Below are 24,667 nucleotides of genomic sequence, written 5' to 3' on the forward strand. Positions count from 1 at the left end.
GGATGGCGTCCACCGTAGATCTCCCTTTCCGAAAACCGAACTGTCGGTCCGACAGTCCACTTCCGCCTTCTGTGTAGATAATAAGTCTGTTTAATATTATCCTCTCCAGTAGCTTACCAAGGGTGTCCAGCAGACAAATGGGTCTATATGATGATGGATGCCCTGGGGGTTTCCCGGGTTTCGGTAGTAGCACCAACTTCGCCGTTTTCCACGAATTGGGAAAAGATCCCTCGTCGAGACACTTTTGTAGCACCACTCTGAAGGTATCCGGAATGGTCTGTACCGCCACCTTCAGCACTGCATTTGGGATTCCGTCCGGACCAGGGGCCTTATTCACCGCAAGTTTCTTAGCGATAGCCACGAGTTCTTCGTTCGTTACTGGCTCGATGTCGTGGGCACCCGCGTCGTACGGGGTAAGTGGCCACTGCGTCGGGCCATGCTGCGGGAAAAGATGTGCAACGATCTCTCTCAGTTTTTCCGGACACTTTTCGGTCGGCGACCTTGGGCCACCGAATCTCGCCAGTGCAACTCTATAGGCTTGGCCCCATGGGTTATCATCTACGCTCTGGCATAACGCTCTGTAGCAGTTTTCTTTGCTTGTTTTAATAGCTCGCTTAAGTGACACCCTGGCTGCTCGGTAAACGGCACCTCTCGTTTCTCTGTCGGCTTCATTTCTCGCCCGTTGAGCTCGTCGTCTCGCTTTTAGACAGCTAGTACGAAGCTCAGCTATTTCTGAAGTCCACCAGTAAGCCGGTCGTCGCCACCACTTCGGTGTATTTCTTCTGGGCATGGTCATGTCGCACACCGCTACCATCATTTTCGTCAGCTGCTCAGCATTATGGACCTGGGATGAGTCCTGCATGTATACAGCTTCGGTGCACACTTCCTTGTCGAACACTTTAGTCTTCCATCTCCGCTCGTGCACTGGCAGCTGCCTTACTGCCACCGGATTTCGGTTTCCTACGCTATAGCGTATCGCCTGGTGATCACTGTGGGTATAATCGTCACACACTCTCCAATTCATATCAGTTTTTAATGATGGACTCGCAAAGGTGATATCGATCACTGATGTTCTGTCTGGTAATCCATGCTTGCGATAGGTGCTGATGGATCCAGTGTTGCACAGCTCAACTTCCAGTCTTGCGAAGGACTCTAGTAGACTGTGGCCCCTAGGGTTGTTGCACCTACTACCCCAGTTTACCGCCCAGGCGTTGAAGTCTCCTCCTATTACAACAGGGACCTTTCCTGTCAGTTCGTGAGTGAGTTCGTCCAACATTGTGTTGAACTCCACGATCGTCCATCTTGGTGGAGCGTAGCAGCTACAGAAAAAGATGCCGTTAATTTTGGCAATCACGAATCCGTCCCGAGAATCTACCACTATCTCCTGGATAGGAAAACGTCCCGTGGCGTAGACAGCAGCTGAGCCAGACCTGTCCGCTGCCCAATTACCGTTTCCAGACGGGATTCTGTATGGTTCTGATAAAAGCGCCACATCACACTTCTTTTCGCCTACCGTTTGCTCCAGCAGAAGCTGTGCAATCTCGCTATGGTTGAGGTTTAGCTGGGTTATTTCCAGTTTTACTGGCTTGCCTTTGCCTTTATATATACCGGACAGTCCAAGCCACCAGTTTCGTGGACATTTCCATCCTCCTGCTTGCATAGCATACATTTCGGCTGTTTTTTGCATTCTCGAGAGAAGTGTCCCTCTTCACCACATCTTCGACAGCATCGTGACCGGTCGGGTCCGTTGCAGCTTCGGGATAGATGACCAAAATCCCAGCAGTTGAAGCAGCGTTGCATCTGCTTCGGTATCCTGGGTGCGGTTCTAAAATGCCCTATTGACCACCCTACTCTTACACTTCCTACCGTCAGTAGCGTGTTGGCCGCTGTTGGTGAGAGGCGAATCGTTGCAATCTGCATTCCACCGTACGCCTTTCTTAATTTTATAGCTACCGATTCGTTGCTCATGCCAGGTATGCTGGAGAGAGCTTTCTCGAGCTCCTCTGCAGTTGTAAACTCATCAAGGTCCTTACATTCAATGGACGCGATCTGTGATAGCGCTCGGACAGTCGCTTCATCGCCTAGGGTGCTTTCGACAAGCTCCTTGAAGTCGGCGCTTTTTACCGCCGGGTCCTTTTTAAGCTCGAAGAGCAGTTCGCCTTTTTGGGTGCGTCTTGTTTTGGTGACGCTCTCACCAAGAGCAGATAACTTTGGCTCTGCGCGCAACTTCCGGAACAAGTCCGCATACGTTGTGCCTTCTTTCGCTTCCACGATAAGCGCATCACCCCTGGATATCACCCGTTGAGGTTTGGGTTTTGGGGGTGGTTCTGGTTTCATAACGACCTTTCTTTTTACGTTCTCCTTCCTATTGCGAACCATTCGCCAGCCTCCAGCACTGCTTTCACCGTCGGCATCCTCATAATCCGTGACCCTCCTTTTTTTGGAGGAATCGTTCACGACGGGGGAGTCGCGGTCTCTTTTTGCGGTTTTTCTTGGCTTGGACTCCTTCGAAAGTCCTTGAGAAGCAACCAATTTTGCTTCCTCCAGGTCCTTCTCTGCAGCCTCGGCCTTCCGCACCAACTCCGTTCGTTCCTTGACGGCACTCTGCAGGAGCACCATCAACTTCGGCACCCAGGTCTTGATGTGCGTGTGCACGTTGTTGGTGCTTCGCACAAACTCCTGCATCTTGTCGACCATGTCGGCTGCCTCCAAAAGGCCACACTTTTTGATGCCCCTTGGTGCACCTCTTCCTGCGATTGGGACCTGCTCCTCTTGCTGGGAACTGCTGAGGTTTTCAGTGGACCCATCCGCGACCGGGCTTCTTCCCGCTTCCTTGGCAACCTCCCTGCCAATCTCCTTTCCTAGCTCCTTTACTACTTTGCTCAGTAGAGGAGACCTAAGGAGTCCTCTCTTCGCAAAGACCTCCGTCTGAGTTCTTCTGCTTTCTCCTCCTTCGTCCGAGCTAACATCAGTTGTCTCGACGTTCTTTCTGTTTTTAGTGTTGTTGTTTATGTTCATGATTAGTCCCACGAGTAGCTAGGGAAATATACGGTCCACTGCGCCAGTGCCCTGCTTTAGCGCAGCAAGGACTTCATTACTGTGGGGTGCGTCCTGGTGCCCCACAGGCTACCGTTTGCGACTGACACTTTTTCGACCCGCCAGCCTTCCACCTCATCAGCACGGTCTTTCGCATAGAGGCGTTTTCACGCCCCCATGAGCGGCACACTTTGGGTAATCTTGGGTCGTTGTATCCAATAGGTTCCGTTAGAAAAGTCCGAGTTCGTTGCGTATGTCTTCATCCGTAGGGGGGTTTCGTCGATTCCGTTTGCATAGTCCATTTCCGTAGCATGTGTCTTTATAAGAGGGGTTTCTATCAGTTCCGTTTGCATAATCCATTTCCGTTGCATATGTTATCGTTGGAAGAGGGGATGGTTCCGATTTGTTCCGGGTGCATAATCCGAGTTCGTTGCGTAGGTCAGGGGGGAGTTTTGCTGCATTTAGTCGCCTCTTACGATATGGGTCAGCGACCCCGGGGTAGTATTCTAATGCCGCTACCCCACAGCGGTAGTAACATTGGACGTGCGCAACGCCTTCAATAGTGACAGCTGGGCAGCGTTTGCATCTTCGCTTATAAAAATGACCCTGTGGAATACTACGTACGATGAGGTGCTGACATTGAGCTTGCCAGTGGGAGTAAAGTTGGTTGGTTTCACGGAGGACGTCGTGTTACTAGCGACGGGTTACTCGACACAAATCGTCCAGCTTAAACTTCAGAGACTGTAGAAGCAGTAGAGAGCTGAATGCATTCTAAGAGTTTTATTGAAATCGGTTCACCACTAAACCTAGATGGTTCTGATATCAAACCTGATTTCACCGCAAACAGGCAGGATTACAGTTGGATCATGCACTATCGAATCAAAACGCGAGCTTAAATACGAGCGAGCTTAAAAACCTCGGCAAATGGCGATAATGGCGAACAACTCGGAGATCCGGAATAGTCAGCGAAGGATAATTTTGAACGTGGTTTCGACAATTCATTGGTATGAAGGGACGGCCTGGAAATCTGGTCTTAACATCCAGAGTAACCAGCAGCCCCGTTTCGTCGGAGGCTGTATGCGTTGAAGCGTGAGTCATGCCCATCTCGATTTTGTTGGTGGAGGACTCCCATTACTACGAAAATAGAGGCACGCAAAACGTGAGAACACGAGCCAGGATACTGTAATTCAACTTTACTGAGCCTAATGAGTCCGAAGCTATCATATGAACTACGCTAAACAATCAGCGTATTTAGCTTTTCTTTCAATATTGTTTATATTATTTTAATGGCATTGTGGTGAGATGCCGAGAACTTTTAAGGTAGAAATGTTTAAGATATTGTGAAGAATATAGCTGGATAGACGAAGCAAGTGCGCTTCGTAGAAGAAGTCAAATGTGGTGAAAAATGTGTACTGTAATATACTTCCAATATGTGGCGATTCACGCTAAGCGAGTGTTGCAAAGGTAGCGCATATGCGTGAATTAGAACCTCTTCTGAAGAATTGACTTAGGGCAGTTACCGGTTAGGGATATAGTTTGAGGCCCCAGGTGGAGTTTAGGGCGTACGTATATACGGATGAGTATATAACAAGTTGAACCATGCATTGGTTCCATGAGCCCAGATGAGTTCTGGAGAGAAACGGCACTCGACGAGGCTTGGAACCGATTTGTAAAATTGCTCCAACGAATTTACCACCTGCAAAACCGAAAAAATAAATAAATAAATAAAAACGCACATTTAAGTTGACCACTTTTATAACCGAACACCCTTTATGCGTCCATCTTGCGTTGCCCAATGCGATCTATTGCACCTGCCACTTGAGCATTGACGTTACTCGATGAGCTTTCACACACCTCTAACAGCTGTTGCTTCGTAACACTCCTTATCCTCCGTTATATCGATTACTCCGAGGTACTTCAGCTGCTGTTCGAAGATGTCGTATGTCCTTCAACAGTAATCTTAATGTGCAGCTCTTTCTATAATCACTAGCAGAAATTCGGTTTGATCGTGGGCTATCGGAAGCTTAACTACTTCCATCCAAGGGCCAACAATTTTTACGAACACTGGTACAAGGACATCTACCTCTTCGTTTATTTCGCCAGTGATCATGAGCATGATTATTTGATTTATTTTTATAGTAATCGTCTCACGACATAACTTGATGAACATAATTCCTGAAACTCATTCGGTCCATGGCCACCGTTCTCCAATTTATCGGACATCCCACATTCGCCAGATCACGCTTCACTTGGTTTAACCACCTCGCTGAGCAACAGATTTCGGATGGAAATGGGACCAGTGATTGTACCCAGTGAAGGAGACCAGTGATTGGAAACTTTGAATATGAAACAGTCGATCTCATGAGCACGATATTGTCTGCAAATCCGATTATCTGTGCGCCTGATGGTAGTTTCAGCGTTAATACCTCATTATACATGGCATTCCAAAGCACAATTCCGAAAATGGAACCCTAGGGAACACCCGCTGTAAGAGTAGTAAATCGTGCTTTGACGACTCGACGTTAGTGTAAAAATTAATGATGATTTCAAACATTCAAGGCTCACTTATAATCCTTCAAAGATAAATTTGAAATTCCAATTGTTTCCTCAAAGGGAGGGAGGAGTTAAATAATTTATATGAATCTCGAATTCGAAATCTCGAAGGAAATCGTGCGAAATTGTGGATCGTCGGCGATGTGTTTTCACATTTCCAAGAAAGAAATCCATAAAGAGGAAGTTTAAGGAAGGGATCCTTATGCAATGTTCAATCGATAAATCTTAGGAAAAAGTGTTAACCAAGGTTTGAAAACAATAAAATTTTTGACAAAAAACAAAAATCCTCATTTACCCCCCACTTTTAAGAAGGGGGAAGTTTCTTACCAGAAAGAAATTTTTAAACGATATAATATTTAAACGGATATGTATTTAATTTTTACTAGACATTTTATAGAGCGTAACTTTTTTGGGGATAAAGTCTATATTACAAAAAAAAATTGTTAGCGTTTTGCTCTCACTTTATAACCGAAAAAAATACTGAAGCGATTAATCACCACAATTAATACATGTTACTTGATTTATCGGACCTATCGATCGTTTTTAGTAAGAATATCTTAAAGTGGCCCGTGCTGAACAAAAACTTGGTATGAAACGATGGATGTTAATGCTTCGGAAACAAATTCTACCCGCTCGTCTATAAAATTTAAAATTCTTTAGATGTTCTTACTAAAAAGGACATCACTTTGCATCGATAAGACCGATAAACCAAAAAAAAAAAAGATAATACAGTTTTAAGAAAAAAGACAACTAAATTAATTGAAGAAAAGTGACTGTACCATTTCAGCTGATATGCTCATGACAAATAAAAAAATATTAACGTTTTTTAAATTTCATTTAATAGAATTTGTTTTATCTAAGTGGTACAGTTCTTTCTGCTTAGGAACCATACGCCATTAGCACGGATGATTTTCAACGTTAGCGCTCCCTCTTATTTGCATCACGCTCCACACAACTTTTTTCTACTTAGGTACTTTCAAAGACCAGGAAAATTAAGCCATGTAATCAGGAATTCCACCATCAGCACCCCGAAGTAGATTTCCATTTGTTTGTTTTTCTGCTCTTTCACAGTTTCAATAGTTGAAGCGAAAATATCGCACCTTGCACTCGTGACCAAGGAAGCAGAATGGGAAAGGACCTCGAAACTCGACTCGACTCGGTCGCGAGATGACGGAGACGCAAAACAAATATCTACCACTAACAACAATCGTCGTCGGACGAAGATCTTCACTGTGCGCTGCTGAGTCGAATCTTCCTTCAAAAGGGCGCATTCTCTGTTTTGATGCTGATAGCATTTGCAGTCTGCATAGTCAACTACATCTATAGACTGATGATGGCGAACTCTAGCAAGAGGCCAAGATAACAATACAATGTTTGAGAGCTCTGTTTTTCTCATTATATTCTTTTTAGTTTTCCTTGGGTCCCTGCGCATTCCATAAAAAGGACCTTTATTCCACAGTCACGCTTTGAGACAGAAAATCAGTTAGGAGAAATAACATGGTGCCATTTTTTTGTGTTTGTTGTTGATGTCGCCACAGCTTTGCTAGTTATGCTAGGTGCAGTGGCGGATGTTGCTATGCTCTTTCCTGTTAGTTTTGCTGGCATTCGGATGGTATCTAGCAACGAAAATAGGCGATTGCGATAACAGGGATAACAGGGAAAGGGACCAAAGAATCCGCTTCCAGGTTGCAGCAGCTCTGTTCCAATCCAACTTTTGCACCAAAGACGTGGATGGCACATTGATGCGGCACCAGAATCCCGAAGATGTTGGTAATGGCGATAAGCGATTGGGCGACAAAGATAAGCGAGGCCCAGCTCGGTGACCTATAAGTAAAGCTAGAGGCCCTTTTCGGTTCTAGCTCTGGAACGGAGGATTTTTAAGGGGATCCTGGTCTGCTACGGCAAACGACAATTATTAAGGGATCAGGAAGGAAAAAAAGAAAAGAAATGCATCTTTAGGCTGAAGAGGTGTGGGGAAACAATCTTCTGGAAACTCACGGAAGTTCTTGAAAGATTGTAAACGGAACTATGTATCTTTTTATATTGGATATGCAAATATTCCGCTAGGAAGGTTATCATCTAACAGGAAATGAATGTTCTCTGAATCAAAACTTCAAGCGGATGTTTCAAGGTTTGCATTTAACAAAATGAGCCTTGTATTCAAGCATAAGGAAAGCACTAGGGAAAAAGTGACAATTTCATATGTGTTTACTAAAGGGTGATACGGTCAAAATTTGGTCAAAGGAAAACGCGTGTAAATCGGTGAAATCGTTTATTTAAAAAATCAAATTAAATTTCTTTTTCTAGTAAAATTAGTATAAAATTCAGAAAAAATATTCAGTTAGGCTTCCACTTTTCCAAATCCGAATTGCCGGGCCTTACGCTTAACCTTTGCCATCAGATTTTGTTCAGCCTCCTTTTCCACCTTCTTCGCCGATAAAGCCAGTTTGCCTTGAACTGCTGCTCGTCCTTAGCAGTTTTTTTGGTCTTCTTTAGGTTCCGCTTGACAATAGCCCAGTATTTCTCAATTGGGCGGATATCTGGCGTGTTGGGAGGGTTCTTGTCATTGGGAACCACCTGCACGTTGTTGGCGGCGTACCACTCCATGGCCTTTTTACCGTAATGGCAAGATACCAATCCGGCCAAAACAGTACGGAACAACCGTGTTTCTTCAGGAAAGGCAGCAGACGTTTATTCAAACACTCTTTCACGTAAATTTCTTGGTTGACAGTCCCGGAAGCTATGAAAATGCTACTTTTCAAGCCACAGGTACAGATGGCTTGCCAAACCAGATATTTTTTCGCGAACTTTGACAGTTTCATGTGCTTGAAAATATCTGCTACCTTTCCCTTTCCTATGCCGTATAAAAATCCTGTTCCGGAAGCTGCTTGTAGTCGGCTTTGACGTAGGTTTCGTCGTCCATTACCACGCAGTCAAACTTCGTCAGCATCGTGGTGTACAGCCTCCGGGATCGCGCTTTGGCCGTCGTATTTTGTTTATCATCGCGATTTGGAGCCACTACCTTCTTGTAAGTCGATAGTCCGGCTCGTTTTTTGGCACGATGCACGGTTGTAGACGATACCCCAGCTTATTTGCGGCATCTCGGAGAGTGAGGTTAGGGTTTCGCTTGAAACTACCGGCAACTCTCTTTGTCGTCTCAGCGGCTTCCGGTTTTCGATTTCCCCCCGATCCAGTCTTCCTGGCTGTCGACAAACGTTCCCCAAACACTTTAGTTACATTTGTAACAGTTGATTTGGCAACTTTTAGCGATTTTGCCAGCTTTGCGTGCGAGTAGCTTGGATTTTCACGATGCGCGAGCAAAATTTTGATATGCTGCTCTTCTTCCTTAGACGGCATTTTGACAACTGAAGAGTGAATTCCAAAATCAAAATAGGAGCAACATTCTAAACACACACACCTTCAAAATGAGGGGTGTTCAGGTTTTTTAAATGCAAAATTGAAAGAAATACGTCAAGTTGATATTGACCAAATTTTGACCGTATCATCCTTTATTCGATCACACACAACTCTTTTTTTTTATTTCATCATCTGAATTTGAAATATTGTTTTAAAAAAAGTCAAAACTTGAGGAAAATAATTTACTCAAAATTAAAAAAATCCTTAAATACCTAAAAACCTTAAACCCTAAATACCTTAAAAATGTAGAAACCCACCATTTTTCATTTTCATCCTTTCTTTTATATTATAGAAGTTATAGAACAAAGAAAAAGTGACCCATGATTCCCCACTCTCTCATACTTATTTTAAGTAAATCTTTTTGAATTATTTCCTGTCGTAAACTTCGAAGTTGGATAATCATGAATAACGTTGTATGAATATTATTTCATGAACTGAAACCTAGTTGAACAAATTTATTTTTTATTCATATATTTTCTAGTTAAAAGTTAGCCTAAGCAGCGTCAAATTGGTTCCAATAGTTCCATCATTATTGAGTTTTTCCACTTGCTTACGCCTCATACGCGGTATTCGAACGAGCGCTTAATTAACTGGTTTGATTGCAATTTCCGGCTGATTCCGTTTCCTAAAACAACGCTGAACTCGAGCGATTATTAACACGTTGAATGCCAGGGATTTAGGCAGTGTTTTTTTTTTTTCAATCCTATGCCTTTAGTAGATTTTTTCATTCACGGACGAAAAACAGGGGAGAAAAAAACCCATCCGAAGTTGTTTATTAATAGCGCTCAAATTGTTTTCGTGCAGCAGCATTTTCTCTGGCACCTTCTTCGATTATCCGGTAGAGAAAAAAAAACTCCGGTGGCAGCAACAATGGAGAAAGAAAACTGTTTGCAAGCAGTAGCTGGTAACAATTTGAGTCTAAACTGTTGGCGTTTTCCCCACGATTTGATCGAGATGCTCACAACGACGGATGGATGGATGGAGCGCTCCCATTTATGCTCTTTGTTTATCTACAGTTTCGTCGAGAGATTTGCATTTGCGTTAGGTGGGAATTGGAAAATTAGTTCCCGCAGCCAAACAGCAAGCAAGCGTTAATCATCTAATTTAATAAATTTTTCTCGATAACTCACGCAGTCTGGCAGCTTAGTCAATTTATGCTTAATTGGAGGAAGCGCGTTGTTTCGAGGCACATTATTGAGCCATTAGTAACTGCTTTGGATTCTTGGATTGGCGTTGTGCTCACGGAAAAGTTGAAATAATGTTCTTTTTTTTTTGGAATTATTGGTAACTAGCTATAGAAATTGATTAAGGTTGTGGAAGTTATCGCACTGAAAATATTTTGAAAAGTGACGTTGCACAATGCAGAAAAAAGTGTATAAACTGCGAAGAAATTCAATATCTTCCCTCCTACATAAACCAAATAAAAGAAAATATATTTTCCTGTAGTGAGAGAACCGATTAAACATAGTTTCAGACGCCCGCACGAGCTTACGAATGAAGATATAGTGCATATTTAACCCACTTCCATCTGTACCGTCAACACGTACGCCGGAGCATCGTATCGTTGCTGTGTACCTGCAGGAACATTTTAAATTATTTTTTTTTCTTACCTGTTTTTCCATCAGCACTTTTCAGTGCTAAAATTAAATTATTTTCATTTTCTTTTATTCATATTTTTCTCTTTTCTTTCCAGCATGGGGAAGTCTTCGGCCGGCTCAAGGGCCGGAAGAAAACGGATTGCTGAACCTAATCCAGGGCCATCTGCCAAAAAAGTTGAAATTTCCAATTCATTCGATGTCCTTCATAACATCGGTGATGAGGAAATATTCATATTTAATTCTGATAAGAGTACTAAGAAACCTTCTTCTTCTTATACTCTTAAAAACGAAAAGGTTCCACCAATTACGGTCACGATTCCTGACTTCAATGCCTTTCGGAAAGAAATCGTCACTTCCGTCAAGGATGTGAAGATTTCTTTTCAGATCGGTCGAAGGGGAACTGCTCGTATATTGGCGGAATCTTTTGATGATTTTCAAAAAATTTTAAATTATTTGAATAATAAAAAACATCAATTTTTTACGTACGACACTAGAAGTGATCGTCCATTTAAAGTTGTACTTCGTGGTCTCACCGGCGATCAGACACCGGATGAAATCACATCTGAATTAAATTCTTTGTTAGGTTTTTCTCCAATTCAAGTAATTCAAATGAGGAAAAGAACCAACACGAATAATACCAGTAGTGTTGGTTTTGCTCCTGAACTTTATTTTATCCATTTTAAAAAGGATCAAGTTAATAATTTGCAAATTCTTGAAAAGGCTCGTCTTATGTTTCACTGTCGAGTCAAATTCGAACCTTTTCGAAAATCTTCAACCAATTTCCTTCAAAATATTACGCAATGTCGTCGTTGTCAAGCTTTTTGTCACGGCACTAAAAATTGAAGAATGAATGCCAGATGCATGCTTTGCGGCTCATTCGATCATGAAAAATCTAAATGCCTTTTTGGTGGTGATAAGCCACAAACAGAATTTTTCAAGTGTGCGAATTATGCAGGTAATCACTACTCGAATTCGCTAGACTGTCCCATCAGGCCAAAAATTATTGCTTTAAGGAAAAATCCCAAAGTTTCCAGAAAAGTTTCTTCTCCTCCTTCCTCTTTTTCGTCTTCACACGTCGGGCCGGCAAACAACCTGCCTGTTCGCGGTCAGCCTCGGTCTACATTGGAGCCACGGCTGAGTAATACCCTAAGTGATTTTAATGTTACCTGTGCTGGTTCTGCGCCCCAGACTCGTTGTTTATCGTTCTCAGAGGTGGTTGAAAATGGGTTTCCCTCTTCAGGTTCAACTAATAAAAATGGGAAAAAAACAAGTCTCAACGTTCATGCGAAGGCTTGGGAAAATCCCCGAAATTCAAATACATACTTGTTCTTCTCCTACATTTTCTGATCCTAACAATTTTGTTGATTTGGGTGAGATTACTGAGGAAAAATTAAAATTTTTGCATCAAAATTTAATGGAAATGATGCAACTTATGTTGAAAGCAAATTCAATGTTTGAAGCTTTCCAAACTTCTTTTAATTATGCTAACAAAATTATTATGACTTTACGATTCCCTCATGGATCCAAATAGGTGTTTAAAAATTATGAATTGGAATGCTAGATCTTTGCTGGCTAACCAAGATGAGTTCTTTTTATTTTTGAAAACTCAAAACATACATATTGCTGCCATCACTGAAACTTTTCTAAAGCCAGACAATAACTTGGAAAGCAATGCTTTCTTTAAAGTTTTGCGTAATGATCGACTTGATCGACAAGGTGGGGGTGTAGCTATTGTCATCAATAGTCGTCTCAAATTTAGACTTCTTCCTTCTTTCAATACAAAAGTCTTAGAAACAATTGGAATTGAATTAGAAACTTCTATGGGAAAAATTATAATTGTTGCCGCATATTTGCCTTTTCAATGTAGCGGTGAACAGAAAAATTTTTTGAAGGGAGATTTACAAAAACTCACCAGAAATAAATCTAAATTTTTTATTATTTGTGACTTTAATGCAAAACACCGATCTTGGAATAATATTTCATCAAATTCTAATGGGAATATTTTATTTAATGACTGCTCTGCTGGATATTATACTGTTGAATATCCTAATGGGCATATTTGTTTCTCTTCGATTAGAAATCCTTCCACAATTGATTTGGTTCTAACGGATTTGGGCGAGCATTGTAGTCAATTAGTTACCCATGCGGACCTCGATTCAGACCACCTTCCAGTAACTTTTTCTTTATCCCAAAGTCCCATTGAAAACCCTTTAAAATCAACTTTTAACTTTCAAAAAGCTGACTGGGAGTGATATAGGAATTTTATTGAACGTAATTTAGATGTAAACGTTCCACTGTATTCAATAGAAGATATTGATTTGGCTGTAGAAAATTTGACAACTTCAATAGTCAATGCTAAAGCCGCTTCAATACCTAGAGTTAAACATAAATTTAATCAACCTTTGATCGATGATGATCTTCAGTTTTTGATACGACTGAAAAACATTCGTCGACGCCAATATCAACGAACTAGGGATCCTTATTTGAAATTTATTTATTGCGACCTTCAAAAAGAGATCAAACGTCGTTTAAATTTCATCCGTAATGAAAATTTTGCTAATGCAGTAGAGGACATAAAACCCTACTCAAAGCCATTTTGGAAATTAACGAAAATTCTGAAAAAGCCCCAGAAGCCAATTCCTACTTTGAAAGATGGGGATAAACTTCTTTTAACTAACGCAGAAAAAGCTCAAAAATTAGCCCAAAAATTTGAGTCTGCTCATGATTTTAATTTAAACGTTGTAAGTCTAATTGATGCTCAAATTTCCCTTGAATTTGATGATATTTGATCGATCTCACGACTATTGGTCACCCTAACATACTTCTCAAACGCCTAAAAGTATAGTATCAAGCAGAACAATCAAATACCGCTATAATGTTGCCAAGATGTTTGTTCTTTTGTGGTTTTTTGTATTGTTTTAAATTCGCGGGAAAAGCTGTAATTTTAAATGAAGACTAAATAAAATTCCTCTTTTCGGCTAGCTGTTCGCGAAACAATAAGTGTTTTTTATTCTCTTCTGAAATGGTCCGCCACAACATTTGGTGCCGTGACCAGGATGGGAAAGCTTTCGCCAAGAGTTTGTTACTTTTGCGGCGTTAAGCTACCCCGTCCTGAAACCTAACCTAGCCTCGATCACGCTCGATGAGCAACATCCGACGAAAAGCTGCCGTTACTACCGTGCCTTGACCCAACCATAGATGACCCGTTTGATGTACCGCAACCCGTCAGCCGTAACGACCCATATCCGGTTCAGATAAGACCCTAGCCAAGCCCATATCAACAGATCCAGCCTATAAAACTGAGAATAAAGTAACTCGGATGGATTGCACTGGTTTTCAGGTCCAAAACCAGCCATCCGGGCATCGTCTGCTTGCTGGCTATCCGGCCAGCACACGCTACGAATGGTTCGTCGCGTCCAAGGATCTAATAGTGTCATCCCATGTCCCAGTGAACCGGAATTTAATGTGACCCGAAGTGTACCAACCTGCATGCTAACAGCTTCATACGTCCCTGCGATCCGGATGGATGGTACTGGTGCTGTTGATTCATCACCAGCCATCCGGGTGTCTGCAGTACTGACTTTCCGGCCAGTACTTGTCCCGAAGCATCCCGGCATTTTGATAAGCTCTACGTCCAGTGTACCAGTTGTACCGATCTGTTTTGTGTACGTACCAGCTTCAAAAACCGTCGTTTAGTTCCTGTGATCCCGCTGAATATAGTTCAAATTTTGTGTCTAGTTTTCTTGTAAACACTTGAATCAATACAAAGCTAGGGCTACTAGTGTTTAAACAGTAGTTTTAGATGGCCGGTATGATCGATCTCACGACTATTGGTCACCCTGACATACTTCTCAAACGCCTAAAAGTATAGTATCAAGCAGAACAATCAAATACCGCTATAATGTTGCCAAGATGTTTGTTCTTTTGTGGTTTTTTGTATTGTTTTAAATTCGCGGGAAAAGCTGTAATTTTAAATGAAGACTAAATAAAATTCCTCTTTTCGGCTAGCTGTTCGCGAAACAACAAGTGTTTTTTATTCTCTTCTGAAATGGTCCGCCACAACAATATTCTTTCTAAGCAAATTGTGTTTGAAAGTTCTTGTGAGGCAAATATTGATGAACTTTAATTGATTTTCAAAAAATTTAAAAATATGAAAGCCCCGGGGGAAGATGGGATTTTCTATATTCTTATTAAAAAGTTGCCTGAAAGCACTTTAAATTTTTTAGTTAAAATCTTTAATAAATGTTTTCACTTGGCTTATTTTCCCAATAAATGGAAAAATGCCAAAGTAACTCCAATTTTAAAACCTGGAAAAAGTGCTTCAGAGCCTTCAAGTTATCGACCAATTAGTTTGCTCCCTTCTTTAAGTAAACTATTTGAGAGAGTTATTTTGAATAGAATGATGATTCACATTAATCAGAATTCTATTTTCCCTGATGAACAATTTGGTTTTCGTCATGGGCATTCTACTACACATCAACTCTTGAGTGTAACTAATATGATTAACGCTAGCAAATCTGAAGGTTATTCAACTGGTGTTGCTCTTCTAGATATTGAAAAAGCTTTTGACAGTGTTTGGCACAATGGTTTAGTAGCTAAATTAGCTCGATTTGATTTTCCTGTATATCTCACCAAAATTATTCAAAACTATTTGACTAGCCGAACCTTACAAGTAAGCTATCAAAATTCATGCTCTGAAAGGACTCCCATTAGAGCTGGTGTCCCTCAGGGTAGTATACTTGGGCCAATCTTATACAGTATTTTTACTTCTGATCTTCCTGATGTCCCAGAAGGAAAAGGTAGAAGATTATTTGCTGACGATACTTTGCTTTCAGCCAAAGGTCGGAATTTACGGGTGGTACGCAGTAGATTGCAACAAAATTTAAATTCCTTTTTGAATTACTTGAAAATGTGGAAAATTTCTCCTAACGCTTCCAAAACTCAACTTATTTTATTTCCCCATAAGCCGAGAGCTCAATTTTTAAAACCGAATGAAAATCATTCCATAACTTTTAATGGGGTTTCATTAGAATGGTCTGATCACGTGAAGTACTTGGGACTCACACTTGATCGGAATCTTACTTTTAAAAATCACATTGAAGATATTCAATCTAAATGTAATAAATACACTAAATCTCTTTATTCTCTCATCAACAGGAAATCCCGACTGTGCCTGAAGAATAAGATGCTTATTTATAAGCAGGTATTCCGACCAGCGATAATGTATGCAGTTCCGATTTGGTCTAGCTGCTGCGCGACGAGGAAGAAAGCCATCCAGAGGATTCAGAACAAGGTTCTGAAAATGATTTTGCGACTTCCACCTTGGCACAGCACCGAAGATCTTCATCGGATTGCGGGCATTGAATCGATCGAAGAGATGGCCAACAAAATCATCTCCAACTTTAGAGGCAAATCGATGCAGTCTTCCATCGCAGAGATTCGTTCTCTCTACAATTAGTTTAATTTTAGGATAGTTTTAGTTTTTAGTTGTAAGTTTAAAAATTTTTTGACATTACAGGATGTTCTCCTTTAAAAAATGCTTGATTGTGCTCAGCAAATTTAAGTTGAATAAATAAACTTTAGTGATTAGTAAACTATAGGGCTCTGGACAGTTCATTATTGAACTGAACACCTAATTTAATGTAATAATGTAATATAAATGTAATGATGAATTGTTACGAATAAAAACATATTTAAAAAAAAAGTGCATATTTAACCTCCATTTCCCCCAAATTTTGTAAACAATCCAGAAAAACACTAGTTTGGACTCGAAAATTTTGAACATGAACAGACCTATCTTGTGTGATTTTTTCCGAGGAATCAAATGAGTCACCGCACGCATCGGAAAATGGAATTATGACCGTTTAACCCTCAATTAACAAAAAGCCCTGTGTACCTTTAAAGGCCCGTTTGTGTATCTTTTAAAAGCTTTCATACAAAAACTCTTGTACATGCCACATTCTCCATATAAGTTTTTTGAAAGCTATTATTAGGGCTCTAATAAAGGTTCATACAAAGACCTCGTTTAAACACCTTATACTAACTTCAAAAAATATCTACAAATGCACATGAATTAAAAGGTGTTTGTTAAAGTACAAACTTAAAACTCCTATGCATACCTATATCTAAGAAAAAAAAAACCCTAAGCCGGCCTTTTTGGTGTCCTACGCATATGAAGCTAGACTTATCATAAACTCAATCTGACAGAACAAGCAATGTGAATCTAAATTTGGTCGCAATAATTGGTACCAAAGAATATTCAAAATTCATTTTAAGGGGGAGGGGTAGAGTCTAACGGGTAAAAAAACACCATTTTCACGATTTTTTTTCTAGTGCTATCGTTCAAACAAATGTATTCAAGTTTTTTGCATTATACAAAGCATTGTTAATAGAACATTTAGTAAATTTTTTCGTAGAAAAATATTGAAAAATGGGCCGGTGACGGAGCACTTTCGAGGATGCCTTTTAGAAAACAGGATTTGCGGTGGACACTGTATCTCAGCACAGAATCATCTGAAGTCAAAAATCAGAGCAAAATATTTTTAATAGATGTTTTTCTGGACCCCAACGTTTTTATTTCACTTAAAAAAATTTATGAAATTTTTGTGGCTGTTTGAAGTCAAAACTACGATTTTTCACGAAAAAATCCGCCATTTTTTATCTGTAGAATCTCCCCAAAGTAAAAAAAAAAAAAATGAAAAACGTTGGGGTCTGGTATTTTATATGTAGAAAATATGTTCCAAATTTGAAAAGAATCGGATAAGTAGTTTTCAAACGACGATGTCCACTGACTCTAAAAATGTGCTTTCGAGTCGTTTGAAGTTTCTGCTCTTGCTTTCTTGCAGTATTAGATAGGAGGAGATAAAGACCTATAATTTCTACAGTTTAGCTTCAATTGACTTGAAAATTTGACACAACATTCTTGAAATGTTTTACAATAAGAAAATAAAAAAATAAAAAAATCGATTTTTTGAAAGTGTTAGACCCTACCATACCCACCCCCCCCCCCCCCATCCCCCTTAACAAGAGATGTACTTTAGTAATAAATATTCGGCCGGTCAAATACCACCTAAAGCTGTTAAGTCGAATATTCGACCCACCGAATAGTTGAGCTTAGTATTCGGCCGAATACTAAGCTCAACTATTTATTCGAATATTTCATTTTAATATTTATAAAATATCTTTAAGACTTGTCAAATGTTCCAAAGTAATGCTTGAAAAACTGCTAAATCATCAAAATTTAAGGTTTCAGTAAAATACTTATTTATTTACTTGTCTTCGAATTACACTTTTTCGCACAGACTGCTTATGACCTACTTATTCTAAGCCTAAATGCATATTTGAAAATGTTAAAATCAAAGCGATCACTGATTTCATTGAAGCGTCTAAAACATGAAATTAAGGGACTATTAAAAGAATAGACAGTACGAGATAACGGTAACCGGAACATCGGTAGGTTGCGCAGATTCCGTGAAGGAGCGTTGAATGGTAGACGGTTCAGCAGTGCGTTGCAGTCGATGTTGTTTGCTAGCAGGTCGAATACGAACATACCTTGCAGCAGAGTTCTTTGCTGGCCGAGAGTTGGCAGGTTAATCAATTGACAGTGGTGTTCGTATCGAGGTAGTAAAATAGGATCATTCCACGGTAGGCGTCGGGGAGCATATCGGAGGAACCGTATTTTAACTATTTCGATGCGATTGATGTGAACTAAGTAGAACGGTGCCCAAATTTGTATTCCGTACTCCAGTATGCTTCTAACGTGTGTAAAGAACAGAGTTTGCAGACAGTAAGGCTATGATCATTTAGTATCCGGGCAGTTACAAACGATTGTATTTTAAAAACTATTCATTTGATCGAAAAACTTTCTATGGAGGAAATGAAGGTATTAATATGACATTTAATATAAAAATATAAAAAAATATATTTATCAATGATTTCAAGAAATACTCTAACTTTTTCATAAAATCTCTTTTTTATCTTTGCACACTTTTTTCAGTCATGTATTGATTCATTATTTTTACCACAGAAGCAAAACCTTTGCAAAATCATGATGTTTTACACAAACTCACCTGGAAAAATCAATTGGAATCTGGTTGTAACCTTTTCATTAGTAGGCATCTCGAAGAATTTGATCTCTTAAATCCGGTTTTAACATAAATTTCTTCGTCCATCAGGACACATCTGTCACATTGCGTAAAAACCGGTTGCACATGTTGCAATCTACTGAACTGTTCACTATTAGTTATTTAATAGGTGTCTACTAGTCGGAAAACACTTTTTGACTCACGGAAATGGATTATTTAATTGCATTATTTAAGGGGCCTGCATTCAGTTATCCCCAATAACCATAGACTTTTTACCATATTTAAGATCAAGGGTTCCATTCCGATGCTTGATTTGAACTTCGTGTGGATTCTAGAGTGGCTCCTTATACTTCTTCACATTAACTTAAAAATCTGACAAAAATAGGAAAGATAGTCCTTTTCATGACCAACACAACGCTGCTAAAGTTTTGCATATCCGAGCTCTTATAACGTAGCTATCACCGAAATAAAGTGCCCGGATACTAAATGATCATAGCCTTAGATGTCTCTGAAGTTCTGCGTGTTCCTTCGTATGAAACCGAGAGTCACGTAGGCTTTGCTGATCGATGCGGAGATGTGTTCGTCGAATGTCAACTTGGTGTCCAAGATGATGCCCAAGTCCTTCACAGAAGAAACTCTTGATATAGTCTCCTCGCCCATGGTGTATTCAAAATATAAACAGGTTTTCTTGCGTGTGAATGTTATTGAGTATCTCACTTTTCTTCGTGTTGACTTCCATTCCATTTGTCTGACACCAAGATGCAATAGCATCTAAGTCGCAGAGAAGCGCTAAGTAGTCGGCTCGATCTTCAACAGTCCTAAAAATTTTCAAGTCGTCTGCGTAAAATAATTTGTTCGATTGGATTACGACTTCGAGATCATTTATAAATAATACGAACAACAGAGGTCCAAGAATACTAACTTGAGGGACACCTGACGTGATCTAAAATGTTTCTGATTTAGTTGCTCCAATTTTCACATACGCATTGCGACCTGTTAGATAAGAAAGGAACCATTGCGTTAACCATTGCGGAAATCCCATTCTATTAAGTTTTTCGACCGCCAGTATATGCGGGACTTTGTCGAACGCTTTACTGAAGTCGATGTATATAGCATCTGTTTGGATTTGGTTTTGCATGTTGTCGAACAGCGATGAAACAAACGACATCAAGTTTGACGTGGTTGACCATTTGTGCATAAAACCATGTTGACAAGGCGAAATCGAGTTGTGGACTGAAGGATAGACTGCTTCGTGGATCAGCCGCTCGAAAACTTTGGGGAAGCAACTAAGGATGGAGATTCATACCTTAGGTGTATAGGTGTAGATCGTGCTAGAGAATGTTGTCAAGTTTCGTACGATCCTTTGATTATCATTTATTTCAGAATTTCTTGGATATATCCGGACTTGCACATAAATTCAATACAGAAATTGAAATAAGGTAAATCTGGCCAAGCTGGAAGATATTGCAGAAGCGGGCCCATTACAATTTTGATAGCATAAGTTCTAAATTTATGCTAGCGACGCCAACAAATGGAAACAAATATGGCATGGAAAGGTATTTGGTTATAAAATATGTGTCTACGATTTTAAAAGACCCTTACGCTTCACAGTGTAGAGGAGAAGAAAGGAAGGATCCCATATAAATTTTGTTGTGAAGCTTAAAAACTAATCAACCAATGGAACTATATTTGATATGAGAATATTTACGTAAAAATGAGTATGATTATTAAAGACCGCGGCCTCTTTTCAGCAGGGGTGATGGAACGGACAGGTGGAATACTTTTTTGTTTATTTTTTTAAATCAAGCAAAAGGGACCACATTTTATAAGTGAGGTCGTTCGCGTACGAATAATTTTAGACCCTCCTTTTTCAGGGCGGAATCGGGAAAAAATTTAGGTTTTTTTTTTCATATTTTATTTGACATAGCTCGAAAACTTATACCAATCAAATGGAGCTAAATGTGGCATTTGACATTTTTTTAGATACTAAAATATTTCAATGGTATAGTTCGTAATTCGCTCTGACAAAGGATCTCTACCATGGCTCAAACAGTTTTTACAAGCAATCGAATGAAAAGTAGGTTTTTCAGACCACTTTGTTGAACTTTTTGTGACCATTTCAGTAAAAAAAAATTTAAAAAAAATTTCTTGGCTTCATGATGTTGACATTAACTTCAGATTTCATATGCATAAGACAAATATTTTTTTGGACGTGTAATATATGAACTACAGCAGTTTTCCTGAGGCATGTTTTTTTCGGATTTTTTTTCTTTCATGCTGAATAACGAGAAAACTAGAAGCTCTAGCTATATATAATGTTCTAAACATATTTTACTGACATTACAAGGTTTCTATTGATGAAATTCATAGTAATTCAAACGACTTAGATAGATTATACTTTTGGAGTGTCGAATTGACACTCTAAGTCGGAAAAGGGAGTTTTTTTGTCCAGGCTTCCAGGGTTCGTTCATGAAAAAAAGTAAAGATACAATATTAAAGAACTTTTGAATTCATTTAGGGTCCCCGAAAAAGTTTTTGTATTTTGAAGCTTCTGAAAAAAGTTACAAGCCTTCAAACTTGCAAAAGTGTCAAAATCACACCCTGATGCGGATGAGGGTTAACACAAATTTATATATCAAGATTTAGAAAATAAGTTTAACTCATCTTTGTATAACAAAACGAAACTTCAGCTGCAGCTCTCATTTTAAAGCAGTTGCTTTTGAATTATGTTATTATTTGATTTAAAATAATGCCAACAAAACAATTAAAATTTTGATAATATCTGAAAACATAATTTATTTTTGAAAGGTGTAGCAAAGCACACCAGGTCAGCTTGTTTGAAAGTAAAAAACGGATAGTCAAAATAATAGTAATTTTGTAGTAATCCATGCACTCAATGAAACCATTTGAATTTTTTAAATGATGTTTTATTTATCTATCACTGTGATTATTCTCGTTATTTTTTCTCACTATTATTATTGTCCAGCTTTTAAGATAAGGAAATTTACTCCAAAACTTAACTTGACATTTGGCGTCCGGTGCTGCGTAATTGTCCAAAGATTTATTTTTCCGTTTCAAATCATCGTCACCCCCCGTGTGCCTAAAAAATGGAACATTGAAATTGTACAAAATTGCCCATAAAATTTACTTACTATCGAACATTTTAAAAACTGTTGAAACTAGCTTCCAGTTATTCATGACTCTGCTTGCATTCCAGACTGTAATGACTTTCTGTGAAAAAATAAAAAGTGATATTTTGTCACATGTTCCACACCGAAACAGATACCTTCAAGACCTTCAATATTAATTCCAAAGTTTTCAAAGATAAATGTTCAGCCGTTTTTATGGCAAGAAGAAAGCGAAGTGCTAAATGACTCAAGAAATTGAAGGCATTTTGGCTATTGAAATTAGGATTGACCGATCATGTATAAATGATCACGAGATCGATTTCCGTTTTTTTTTTGGATCGATTCTATTACATTGGAAAAATCGATCAAATCGGTTTATTTTTGATCCAATCCTTCGACCATATGAATTTTTTATCCCGGAGATTTTGAGATATCTGCAACTTTTATATCTGCACCATCCGACGATTGGTTTTAATTACACACACTTAATTACACATTTTTGATGCTTATGTTTCACTAACTTTTTCTTAAAGAACTTGGCATCCTGAACCCGAATCATTCAACAGATTTTTTCTATCAGCTCTTGTTTTAGTGATATGGCGTTTTGAAATTCTAAAATTCATCGATTTTTATCAGAATCGATAATTGATAACTGATGAACCGAAAACAAAAAAAACATGAACATGAAAAACAAAAACTGATTTTGAATCTATTTACTATCCTCCATTCAAAAAAGGATTCAAATTTTCACTAGCTATTATAGATTCGGAAAAATATAGCTATAACAATAATAAATTCTGAAATTTTTGATAATTTAAAGAGAAATTTTACAATTTTTTCTGACACCGCCTAAGAAAGTGTTTGAATATTGGATGTTTTATTTCAGAACTTTGTTGGAGACACTCAAATTTTCTCAATAAAAAAACTTGCACAATCTTTCGTTGTTTTTTTTTATTTTCCAAACCAAACGAAAATCTTGCTTGATCATCTTGAATTCCAATGTTGACTGAACACAGTTTGAGGTCAAGTCTAACATCATTGACATTCTTAAATATAACTTTAAGTTGACCCGAATTGAATAGCCAAATCTACCATATGTTTGATTATTTTAGCGATAAACAGATGAGAAATCCTCGATATAAACCAGACGTCCAGGGATCGAATCTCACCACCATAAATCTAGGTTAATGTCAGTTTTGTAAGTCATTGTAAGTCGGAGTATAGCAAAATGTCTCTACGGAGTACGGAGTATTAAAAGATTGGAAACTCTGAGGAGTGTGAAGAACAGATATGCTGGTCTTATAGTATCAGAAAACGACCCATAATATGAGCTTGTCGATATGGCAGTTTCTAGTCGTGCAAGAATAAAATCAGAGAGAAAATAAGAAGAAGAAGAAGACAAAGAAGAAGACGAAGAAGAAGACGAAGAAAAAATAGGAGAAGAAATAGAAGAAGAATCACAGTCATGAAAAGTAAAACATTCTGATGAATTTGAAAACATACATTTTTTATGGCTCATATATCTCATGTTCAAAGTATGTGCTTTTCTGTTTTTTTTTTCACTAATTACTTCAGCAAAATTTGAAAGATCGATCTTCCAGAGATCGATCCTTTTGCTTCGATTTTTTAGGTGGATTTATCCTGGATCCATTCAGCTGAATCGATTTTGGGAATCGATCTTTTCCAGAAGATAAGGATTATCGATATCCATGGTGGTATTGTCAGGATAACCAAAACTTTATTCAAATGCATAAAATGCTGCATCTGGTGAAGTTAATTTTTTTTTTTTAATTTGGGTCTACCACATTTTTCTGGTCCGCATGGTACTATCTAAAAGATCATCAAAGTAACCAAAACAGTATATAATTTTTATTCAGTGTAGATTTCTTTAACAGTTATTAAGAGTAATTTTAAAATGAAGATAATTTTTTTAAATCCTGAGAAACGATTTGAACCCCAGCAAACATGAAATCGTAATTGAAATGATGATCCAAATCCAGTGTTCGGCATCACTAACTGAAAAGTTAGCGGTGCTAATAAGATCGCTAACTCGGTCAGAGTTAGCGATTGCTAAATGAAACCGCTAAATGTTGCGTAAAAGTTATCGGTCTATAACAAAGCACTAATCGCTAATCGATAGTAGAAAGTTTTGAGAATGATAAGCAAAACACAAATTTTGTAGCCATCTTTATCTATAATATTCACTAGAAAAGTTGCTAAAGGATATCAATAGGGGCAGTTTTCGAACTTATTTTGTAATATTTCTGTCCATTAGGGTGTCCCAAAACTGCATAATTTCTGGGAAATTGGGGGCTCAACCTCCAAATGGTAGATTAAGATGTGGAGAACAAACTTTTGTATGGGGCCGACTAAAACAAATCATGTTTAGAGGTTCCGCAAGCGCGATCTTTGAAAAAAGTCCACTTTCAAAAGATTTGATTTTAAATAAATTCTGGATCAAGAAAATTTCATAAAATTTATATATTTTATATTTTTTTAATTTTGTTGGAGTTGAATACTACACGTCGATAATAAAAAAATTAACCAAATTTGTATCAAAATGTAAAACAAGCAAGCTATTTCCAAGAAAAAAAATAATTTTTGGTCCAAAAATGTTGTATTCAACTGACCAAAATGTGTACCAAGCGTAAAATATTTTTGATACCAATGCCATCAAAAGATGCGGATTTTTATACACTTAAACTTTGCTGAACTAAACATGTCGTTTGTATCATCGAATCATCGATTAAAATGTACTCATTGTGTGATAAACGACAGTTTGCCACAAAAATACAAACTTTGATCAGCTATATTTTTTTTGTTTTAAGTCCAATCGAGTTGCAGTCTTAAG

Source organism: Uranotaenia lowii, chromosome 2 (assembly GCF_029784155.1).
Source record: "Uranotaenia lowii strain MFRU-FL chromosome 2, ASM2978415v1, whole genome shotgun sequence".
In the NCBI taxonomy this organism is placed as follows: Eukaryota; Metazoa; Arthropoda; class Insecta; order Diptera; family Culicidae; genus Uranotaenia; species Uranotaenia lowii.